The sequence below is a fragment of the Mustelus asterias genome, chromosome 4 (assembly GCF_964213995.1).
Source record: "Mustelus asterias chromosome 4, sMusAst1.hap1.1, whole genome shotgun sequence".
Taxonomy (NCBI): Eukaryota; Metazoa; Chordata; class Chondrichthyes; order Carcharhiniformes; family Triakidae; genus Mustelus; species Mustelus asterias.
The window spans coordinates 109,093,990-109,105,966 of NC_135804.1; positions in this window are offsets into that span (position 1 = coordinate 109,093,990).

The window sequence follows — 11,977 nt, forward strand, 5'->3', positions numbered from 1 at the left end:
CATATGGGCTTCTTTTTTTTACTTAGGTGGGGGGATATCAGTTATTACCAGGTGGAACCTTTCTGACTCTATGGCTGGAAGTTTACCGTTCCACCTGCCACAGGAGTTGGAGCGAGCAAAAGGTGGACAAAGGAAAGGTCCATTGACCTCAGACAGGATTTTACGGTTCCGGGACAAGCGAGGCCGTAAAATTCTGCCCTACATCTTCTTTCAACACTGATCAATGATACCCAAGTTCCCTCCCTGGAACCATTCCAGACCTGCAGGTCAGCCTCTGCATCCACTGTTCAGCCCCATATGCATGATAATTGCCATCTGTGATGATCTGTACAAACCCATCTTTTCAGGGTAATGATACTCGGGTCCCTTCCCCAGTATCGGTCCTGGCATACAAGTGGACCCTTGGGTCACCATTGCCTCTTAAAGTTTGTCCACTTATTGAAGTTCATACATTAGAATTACAGGAAATAATTCAGTGCAATCAAACTTCTGGATTAAATATTCAGCTTTATTAGGTCAGCTCAACATATATCAAAATGTACAATACAAACCTATATTCTACTATGGAAATAAGATGCATACAATTATCTGGGAGCAGTCAACTTCAGAGAGTCATAGAGGTATACAGCACAGAAAAAGGCCCTTCCACCCATTGCATCAGAGCCGGTCAAAGACAAACCACTCAACTATTCTAATCCCATTTTCCAGCACTTGGCCCATTGCCTTATATGCTCTGGCATTGTCAGTGCACATTTAATACTTCTTTAAATGTTATGAGGGTCTCTGCCTCCACCTTTCATGCAGTCAGTTCCAAACTCCAACCGGCTTTTGTGTGAAAAGGTTTTTCCTGACATTCCCTCTAAACCCCCTGCCCCTTATCTTAAATTTGTGCCCCCTAGTCATTGATCCCTCCACCAATGGGAAAAGTTTCTTCCTGCCTACTCTACCTAGGCCCCTCATAATTTTATACATCTCAATCATGTCCCCTTCAGTACCCTCTGCTCCAACGAAAAGAATCCCAGTCTATCCAATCTCTCTTCATAACTAAAACTCTCCAGCCCAGGCAACATCCTGGTAAATCTCCTCTGCATCCTTTCCACAGTTATCACATCCTGCTATAACATGGATTCCAGAACTGCACATTATACTCTAGCTGTGGCCTAACCAACGTTTTGTATAGCATAACCTCGTTGCTCTTAAAGTCTATGCTTTGGCTAATAAAGATAAGTATACCATGTGCCTTCTTAACCACTTTATCCATCTGTCCTGTTACCTTAAGGGACTGGTGTACATGCACACCAAGGTCATTGATCTTCGGTGTTTTCCAGAGCCTGCCTTTCATCATGTATTCCCTTGTCTTGTCTGTTCCGCCCAAGTGCATCACCTCACGTTATCCAGATTGTATTCCGTTAGCCACTGGTCGGCCCGTCTGGCCAGCCTATCTGTATCCTTCTGTAATTTAAGGCTGAATTTACGCTCTTCACTATTTACTACCCTACCAATTTTTGTATCATCAGTGAACTTACTGATCAACCCTCCTACATTCAAGTCTAAATCATTTCTATAAACCACAATCAGCAAGGGCACCAAGACTGATCCCTGCAGGACCTAACTGGACACAGTCTTCCAGTCAAAAAAACACCCCTCGACAATTACCCTCTGCTTCCTGCCACTTCACCAATTCTGGATCAAAAGTGCCAAATTTCCTTAGATTCCATGGACTCTTACCTTTGCTCTCAGTCTCCCATGTGTGACTGTGTCAAAAGCCTTGCTGAAGTCCTAGAACTCTACATCAAATGCATTATCCTCATCTACACACCTGGGGCAGGATTTTCCTGTCGTGCTCACCCCAATGCCAGACGATCCCAACCATAGTCAATGAACCTTTGCATAATCCGTGTCCCACCTGCTATGATTCCCATGACGGACGGGATGGGAAAATTCTGCCCTTAGTCACTTTTGCAAAAAATTCAGCCAAGTTGGTCAGACATTACCTTTCTTAACAAAACCATGCTGACTGTTCTTAGTTCTGTTTCTCAGAATTGCTTTCAATAGTTTCCCCAACACTGAGGTTAGACTGACTGTCTGTAGTTTCCTGGTTTACTCCTTCTTCCCTTCTTGAATATTGGTACCACCTTGACTGTCCTCTACTCACCTGGCACCTCTTCTGTGGCTATGCTCCTACATTCCTACATCTCCACATCATGACCTCTTCTGTGACCAGGAAGGAATTGAAAATTGTTGACAGCGCCCTGCTATTTCCTCCCTTGTCTCACTCAGACAACCTGGGATACATTTCATCTGGCCCTGGATATTTATCTATTTTTAAGTGTGCCAGACCACTCAAAACCTTCTCCCTAAGCTAATTTATTTAATTGTATCACAGTCCTGCTCCCTGATTTCTATACCTACATTGTCTTTCTCACTAGTGAGCATTGACAGAAAGTATTCATACAATCCTACCTCCGTCATCCATGTCCACACAGAAATTACCACTGTGGTTCTTAATGGCTTCTTTCATTAGTTATCCTTTTACTCTTAATGCACTTGTAAAGCAATTTAGGATTTTCCTATACTCTATCTGTCAGTGTCCTTTCATGCCCCCCTTTTGAGCTTCTAATTTCCTTTTTAAGTTTCCTCTTGCATATTCTATATACTCCTTGAGGGCATCTGTTGTTTTGAGCCTTTGATATCTGTCAGAACCCTCCCTTTTCCTCTTTATCCAATTCACACTGATGGTACTCCTTCCCTGTGATTGCAGCAACAAAATTTCTTTAACAATATCTTTTATACTTTAATTCTAGGAAGGGTCAACAATAGCTTATAGTCCAATTAGTATTTGTTTTCAGTGAAAATGTCCAATTACCCGAAAAGCTCATTCTTTGAGAAAGTCCACCCCAGTGTCAATCCAATTTGTCTCTTGGGACTGATTACAGAGGCTCACTATCAGACTTGGTGTCAGCAGGGGCCTAGCCTCCAGCGGCCCTCTGATTGTCAAATACCTTGGCCTCCATCAGCTGTGGACCCATGTCTGTGAGGTGATCAACAGGTTGTGAACCTGAGCCTATTCTAGAACTAGGTGCCATTGAGTCTCCTGTATCAGATGGTAGTCTGTTTCCTCCTTTTAGATGGGTTGGGGCTGAGTCACATGGAGGAGAATATCCCTCCCTTTTCTTGCTGGTACCTGGAATAGGGAGAAGAAAGAATTAGTGATTGGCTAGGTAAGCTCATACATTAAAATCACTCACCGTAATTGTCCACATGTTGTTGATGGATTCTGGTGCCCTAATTAGGTTGTTGGAGGTGGCTCATACCTTCCACACAGGTATGACTCCTATCCTCCCCAGCTAGCTCGACAATCTGTTCTTTGAACAGTGACAGTGTCCTCAATGCCAGGGTCCCCACTCCTGTCTTGGCTCTCTCCATTTTATGAGGGGGTTATAGAGTCATACAGTGCAGAAAAGGCCATTCGGCCCATTGAGTCTGCACTGACAATAACTATCACTAGAGGCACGCTAATCCCATTTACCCATATAGGAGATCTTGTCCTGCATAGGGTCATATGGATTGACTGTGAGCATTATGGATGAAAGAGTAATTCAGAAGCGTGAATGCCATGGGTAAGATGCTCTTTCGGAGTGTCTGTGCAGACCCGATGGGCTGAATAACCTCCTTCTGCTCTGTAGGGATTCTTAAAGTGACTAACAGATGTTCAATGCTTCAATGCTGATGTTCATCTGCTGGTAATGCCCAATGCCCTTCAGAGAGTGTGAGTTTAGAGCGAGTAGACGTTTCACTTACCCTAGTGGAGCGGATAAATCATTCATTCTTTTGGGGCATTGCAGGGCTGGGTGTGATACTTAGTGCCATGGTCGCTAACCTCCCCAGCAATCTCTGCTCAGGCTGACATGATTAACTGGGAGGACCTTCTGCTCCAATCCTGAGGAAAGAGAACCTTTCACATTTCCTGCGTGGCCTGGAGGAGAATCTCCAGGGAAGCTTTGTTGAATAGTGACGCTGATGGTTTGGTTGTTCTCAGTGCCATGGATTCCATGCCACAGAACACCTGGCCTGCAGTGAGTCATTGTCTGTCCAGGCACCGTTTAAATGTGGCAACATGACCTTTGACCCATGAACTAACAGCAGGACAGATGAATCCCTGTCCATCCCACCACGAGATTTGCTGAGCTTCTTGCTGATGCGTAATTAATGAGCTAAAAAGTGGAAGATTGCACGTTCAACCATCCTGCTACGCAGTGGGAATCACACCATTTTTCCTGCCCACCATCACATTTGATCTCCCAGAATGGAACATTCTGCCCTTGTCTCCAGAAAATTCTGCCCATTGTCTTTGATGGATAATGCAGACAGGTTGACTCTGCTCCAATGAATTAGAATGTGGAACGTACAGGGCCATATCCTCATCAGAGTGGTCATCAACATTGGATTGTCACTGCATACCCACTTACCTATGCTAAATTTCTTCAGTGCCTGTCTCCACTGACTCAGGTTGGATGAGATCCAGATAGCTCAGTGGGTCCCGGGTCCAGCGTTTGAGTCCAAAAGAGGAGGAGGTGTGTTTAAAGGTCCCATTTAAAAATAACAGCAGAGGGAGAAGGTAAGTATCTAAGGTCAGTGGATAGGATTTGGGGGATGGGGTGTGGAAATTTGGAGGGGGGAGACTCAGCGGGAGTGAAGGGTGTCGGACATGGGAGGTGATAAGGTCCAGCCGGATAGAATCGGGGGAAGATGCACTGAAGTTAGAAGTGGTTTTATTTCTTCTAACTTTTTTCAGAGTAGCTATTAGCGTAACATTGGCAGAACCATCCGAAGTTAACAATTTAAATCACTTTGTTGGATGGTTCCCAGTGCATCTCAGTTGTCTTGGGGAAGTTAGTGCTTCTGGACAATTGCCACATAAAGCCTTACCTGGGGACTTCCAAGAAGCATTCCCCAGTGCATCATTGGGGTACCCCTTAATTTGATACTGGAGAGCTAGGAATTTACAAGTCATAGTAATGCAAATTGAGGTTAGACCTTTACGCCGTGAGTTTGAGTTGCTTTGTTTTGTCTCTGTGTTTTTAAAATGTCTGTTATTAAAAGTTCAATTCAGGTTTCCAACAGGTGGATTAAAGATTATTTGACACATCTTCATGTCACTATGAATTCTACTTATAAACACCTTCCTCCTCAAAAAATCTAGTGGGAAATATTTTTTTAACATATTCTTTGCATTCTACAGCATGGCAAAGATGTGTTACATAGATCTTTAGGAATGCCATATAATCTGAAGTGAGAGACATGTTGCTGAAGTTTTGCTTTCTGCTGCAGATTTTTTCCAGTCAGCCTTATCTATACCTTCAAACTCCGTGTCCTTTGAGATAATGCAGTCCTTAGTTTAAAATTGTATTTATGTTTTAGGCAATATGGCATTTCAATGTCAATTGTTGCAGGCAAATGGTTTTGACAAGAACTGTTTCCTTTGAATAAATTGCTGGACTAAAAGATTACCCTCACGTTCTCTGGAGCATCTCTTATGTCCCAGTGAGCGACAAAGCACTGCTTTGATTCAGTTCCTGTAAATTAATTTTCAACAGTCTGATCATTCACTTCTGGTTCTCCAGACGTTTAATTTTCCTGATTCAGTTTTAAGTTCTGTTGGAGACCTTAAATTATCATCAATAAATTAACAAATCATAGAATCCCTACAGTGCAGAAGGAGGCCATTTGGCCCGTCGAGTCTGCACTGACAACAATCCCACCCAGGCCTTATTCCTTTAACCCCACTTACTTACCCTGCTAATCTCCCTGACACTAACGGGCAATTTAGCATGACCAATCCACCTAACCCATACATCTTTAGACTGTGAGAGGAAAACGGAGTACCCAGAGGAAACCCACGCAAACACTGGGAGAACGTGCAAACTCCACACAGACAGTGACCCAGGTCCCTGGCGCTGTGAGGCAGCAATGCTAACCACTGTGCCTGTCTAAGGTGAAAAATATATGCCTTGTTGCCTTGGAGGTAAATGTGATTAATTACTATCCACTGATCTTGATTATCCATGGAGAGGGCAGTCTTACTGGAGATATTTATTGGTATGTAGGTGGTGGCAATAATCTTCAGAATAAGGCTGTTTTGTTCCAGGTAATACTTATTAGTCAGTATAGCAATTTATTTTAATGAGAAATGTAACTTACCATTGTTAAAATTAACCTAAAAGGACAAAGTGTGGTTATGAAAAATCGGTTTTCATTCGCTAAAGGCCTTTCATATTACAGCTAATTACTCACCAAGGAATTGTATAATGGCAACTTTATTGTAAATTTACATCCATTAAATGGGCTTTAAAAGTATCTGAACTATAGACAGCTCTCTACAAAATAAAATGCCAAGTATCGTATAATGGCAAGAACAAATGAAAATTAGTGCATGTGCTACAATTCTCTGATTACTTTTAGTGTTTATCTTCATGGTGTTTGGAGCTTCCAAATTGTCGCAATGAGCCCTAGAACTATCAACATGTAATGAAAATCAATCACTACTGTTGTGCTTGTAATTCAATGTAATGCAGTGCTCCAGAATACTCCTGAGACTGCACTTTGGATAAACACATCACACTGATTATTGAAGGAATTTTATGAAGTATTCTTAATATGGGTGAGCACTTTGGGGCCAGAGACCACAATATAAGGTCTACAGAGAAAGTCAGTGTAAAGACGACATCACCAGATTGGATTAGGGTAGGTTTTATAAAAATGAGGATTAACTTAGTTGAAGTGATTTGGACAAAGTACTTGGTAAATAGTCATGCATCGGTTATGATTCTAAAAAAAAGGCAGAGATTTTAATTAGTACTTTGTAGCAGCCTTTTCTAATAGGAAGGATATCAGAGAGGAACTGTATTCTGAAATAGTTGAGCATGAGATCAGCAATATTATGATGGATAAAAGGAACATTTAAGTACATTAGCCTAAAGGTAGACAAAGAATGAAGAGAAGGAAATTGCAAAAGGCTTAGAAATTATATTTTAGGGGTTAATTAAATGTAGATGTATGCCACTAGACTTAAAAAGAAACCAATTTTAAGATGAGACTAATCTAGGTAATTTAGGCCAGTTACATTAACATCTGTTGGGAAAACGTTAGTCTTTAATTAAATATGAAATTATCATGTATCTAGAGAGCAAGAAAATAGTTAAAGGCAGTGAACACAAATGTAAAGATGAATGATTGTGCATAACAAACCTCGTAGAAGTAATATACATGATAGAGAGTGCAAATGCAGTGGGATGCAGTGTACAGGCTTGTTAAGAAAAACCTTTGATTCCATTTCAGATATTATTGCAGCAAATTGGAATATGTGGAATTAGGAGAGGGTAGCAAACTCAAATAAACATTGATTAGAAGAGAGAAAACAGAGATTAAGAGCTAAGAGTGGTTGGAAACAGGTAATGGTGACCCACTGGGTTTCATTCTGAGGACATTTCTGTTCCTTGCATATATCAAAGATTTGGAAATGGGCCCAAGATTTTTAAGAAGATTTCACTGATATAATACCTTTCAGGACATCAGGATGTTCCAAAGTGCTTTCTAGCCAATAAAGTATTTCTGAAGTTTACTCATTGTTGTATTTTAGAGAAACACAGCAACCAATTGTTGTATGATTAGGTCCTATAAACTACACTGGGATGAATGTTCAGTGATATTGACCTGAACACCAAGTGAAATCCGAGCTCATCTTCAGATAACACTATTGGTTTTACATTTCATCCAAAAATAGATAACACCCCGGGCTGCACTGCATGAAACTGCTCAAATGTCTGGAGTGATGTTGAAACCATATCATTCTTCATCTCCCACTTTTATCAATAACTAAAGTTAAAGTTTATTTATTAGTCACGGGTAAGGCTTACATTCAGACTGCAATTAAGTTCCTGTGACATTCCCCTAGTCGCCACAGTCCTTGCCGCCTGTTTGGGTCAATGTACCTAACCAGCACATTTATTTTCCTGTTTCATCCTCTAGTACTGTCGTCTTTGCTCAGTTGTTACTTTCATTATGCACAAGAGTTGATTTATCAACACACAAAGATAAATGTGAGTTCTTATTTCCCCCTTCTAATTATATTTTGTCTTTGTAGCCAGGCTTACAGTTCTAAACTAGTTCAGAAATTTCTCTGCATGGTCTTCCATTTTCTCCCCAAGCCTTAAGCACCCTTTGGCCTCCATGTTTTTACCTGAATCATGCATTCTTTTCTGTTGGTATCCTATTCTCTCTGCCAAACCCACCACTCATAGTTGCTGGCCTCCACTAATACTCCACTTCATCCCCTGTTCTACTCACACACCAAACCCTTCATTGACTACAATTTCTCTCATTTCATTTTCCCAATACACAAGTATTGTTCCTGCTGATCATTGTAGCAACCTAAATTAATATTAAAATATTTCATTCTTTTAAATCCACTAATGACAAATGAGAATCCTTCATAGCCTTATGCCCTTCCTATCTCTGTAACCCCAACATATCTTACAACCCTCTCAGGAACTGCATTTCTATGACTCTGAGCTCTGAGACATCCTCCCCTCCCTTCCAGCTACCATTAGTTTATTTATTTGTGTCACAAGTAGGCCTACATTAACACTGTCATAAGGTTACTGTGAAAATCCTCTAGTCACCACATTTCGGCGCCTATTCAGGTACACTGAGGGAGAATTTAGCACAGCCAATGCACCTAACCAACACGTCTTTTGGACAGTGGGAGGAAACTGGAGCACCCGGAGGAAACCCACACAGACACGGGGAGAACGTGCAGACTCCACACAGACAATGACCCAAGCTGGGAATCAAACCCGGGTCTTTGGTGCTGTGAGGCAGCAGTGCTAACCACTGTGCCACCGCTTTCAACTACCTGGACCCACACTCAGGATTTTCCTCCATAAATATTTCTGCCTTGCCACCACTTTCATCTTTTTGGTACTCCTTAGATTTCTCTTTCTTTGCCTCAGCAGTTATTTTTGTCGAATCATACCACTGGAAAGTGTCTAAGGATGGTTTTTGTTGTTAAAGATGTTGAGTAAAGGATTAACATCAGAAGCATACATGATACAGATGTAATAATGATGTCAGATCACATGACTATAAAGAAAGTGAGATCTGGAAGGAGGAGAAACTCTAACCTCGAATAGAGGTCCAAAGGTGCAAATAGTTGCTGTAAATAAAGAATAATGGATTTGTGAAATGATGGATTCCAGCAGCATACCTTGGGAGAATAGACAATCCCCAAAACATGTGTCTGGATCCCAATCACACAAAGTGAATAAATGACCCAGTGAACCTTAAAAATATATAGGGCTGGCAAGAAAAAGAGACCCTCGAAGATGGACGATAGAATGACTCACATCAGAAATCCCGAGAGCAACAGATGCAAACTGAGACAAGACCAAGAGAGTGGCGAGCACAGGTCCAAAGCAGCAAGCAGCAGCATAGATCTTTTTAAAAATTCATTTGTGGGACATGGGCGTCACTGGTTGACCAGCGTTTATTGCCACAACTGCGGAAAAATACAGACAAGCTGCAGATAGAGGAAGAGTTTTTTTAAAACAATGCCACATACATGAAGTAGTTAAAGCAAAGATCCTTACCCTTCTAAGGAAGAAAACAGGACAGTAGAACTTGTTTTGGATTACTGTAGCACACAGCCAGCAAAAATAAAGTGAACCAAATAGTCTCCTTCTGTGCTGCAAAAATAGGTGGTTCTAAGTTCTTAGATGCAATGGATAAAAGCAAATTACTGCGGACACTGGAATCTGAAACCAAAAGAGAAAATGCTGGAAAATCTCAGCTGGTCTGGCAGCATCTGTAAGGAAAGAAAAGAGCTGACGTTTCGAGTCAAGATGACCCTTTGTTAAAGCAGAGTCAAAACGTCAGCTCTTTTCTCTCCTTACAGATGCTGCCAGACCTGCTGAGATTTTCCAGCATTTTCTCTTTTGATCTTAGATGCAACGTTTGCAGCCTCAACAATCTCGTTCAGTCGCAAACAGCCCTACACCTAGCCTTCCAGAATCATTGCGCCAATTCAGGATTTGTGTGTGCTGTGGCCCTCCGTCTATTGGGAAGTAAGGCTGCCTAAACTAATTTCTGATGGATTTTTGCAGCCATCAAAGAATACCATGATCTGCTTTTTCTGGATCGATTTATTTTAAAGAATCTATTTGTGGGAGTTGTAAATATATAGGGTGGAATTTTACCAGCTCGTCCCACCCACCAATGGGCGGGGCGAACCGGTAAAATTGTGCAAAATTTCTCAGTTCTTGCCATTTTACGAGAGCCGGATTTCCAGCAAGGTCGGTCTCTCAACAGAAATGGGCGAGAAGCTGAATAATTTATTCAAATATATTTAAATCACAATTCACATCTGATTAGTGAGCCCGGCAATGAGGGGGCAGGGCCTATGGGTACTGGACACAAATGGGCAAAGACTATGGGACAGGGCACGAAGGGGCATAGTGGGGCCTTTGGAGGCGGGGTGTGAAGGGACGGCCCAATTCGAGGGGGCCCTGCTGTCACTCTGGAATGGGATTGGATTGGGGGGCATGATTGGTCTGGGCAGTGGGGGCTGGATGTCTGTGCACTCTGGGGCTCGAGGTTGGCCACAGGCCCCTGTAATTACGGGGGTGAGGGAGTTGATTCAGGCTGGCTCCAGCAGCAGGGATCTGAAAGCTCTCTTCTCCATCAGACCCCTGCTGCTGAAATTGCTCATGTGCAGTGTCAGAAGTCTGCACATGCGCAGTAGCTCCCTCTACAGGCTGGCTGGCAAATTAAGCCCAGCCCACTTCCTGCAGCAGCGAGAAACCGTCTAGCCCATATTGTCAATGACTAAGTGCATAGGATTGGGTGTGAAAACTTGCCCAAAAAACAGATCAGGAACTCTTCCATTTTCTAGCTGGACACTTAGAATCAATCTTATAAAATTCCGCTCATAGTCACCCTTTCTTAGCTGTTCATTAACAAGAAATCCCCTGATCTGGGACACCTTCTTTTAAAATTCCTTGTAAACTACACTGTTGCAGATGCCAATCTGTTTATTTTTAACAAGTTAGTATGGCACCATAATGATTTTTATTCATTTGTGGAATGTAAGCATCATGGCCAAAGCCAGAATTTGGTGCCCATTCCTAATTGCCCTTGAGAAGGTGGTGGTGAGTCTTGAACCATTTAAGTACACTTGTGGAAGTGTTGTTCAAGAGAGAGTTCTAGTTTTCTTTGTCCCAGTGATAATGAAGAAACAATGAATTATTTCAGAATCAAGCTGGTCTGTGATCTGGAGTGAAATTTGCAGGCGGTGATGTTCTTGTGCATTTCCTGGTCTTGTCCTTTGAAGTTTGGAAGGTGCTGTCGAAGGAGCCTTGGTGAGTTGCTGCATTGCATCTTGTAGATGGTATACACTGCTGCCATTGTATACCAGTAGTGGAATGAATGAACGTTTAAGGTGATGGAAGATAATGAACGGCTTAGATAGGATGGACGTAGGGAAGTTGTTTCCATTAACAGGGGAGACTAGGACGCGGGGGCACAGCCTTAGAATAAAAGGGAGTCACTTTAGAACAGAGATGAGGAGAAATTTCTTCAGCCAGAGAGTGGTGGGTCTGTGGAATTCATTGCCACAGAGGGCTGTGGAGGCCGAGACGTTGAGCGTCTTCAAGACAGAAATTGATAAATTCTTGATTTCTCGAGGAATTAAGGGCTATGGGGAGAGAGCGGGTAAATGGAGTTGAAATCAACCATGATTGAATGGTGGAGTGGACTCGATGGGCCGAATGGCCTTACTTCCGCTCCTATGTCTTATGGTCTTATGGTCTTATGGGTGCCAGTCAAGTGAGCTGCTTTGTCCTGAATGGTGTCAAGCTTCTTGAATGTTGTTGAAGTTGCAATCATCCAGGTCAGTGAAAAGTATACTATCACACTCCTGATA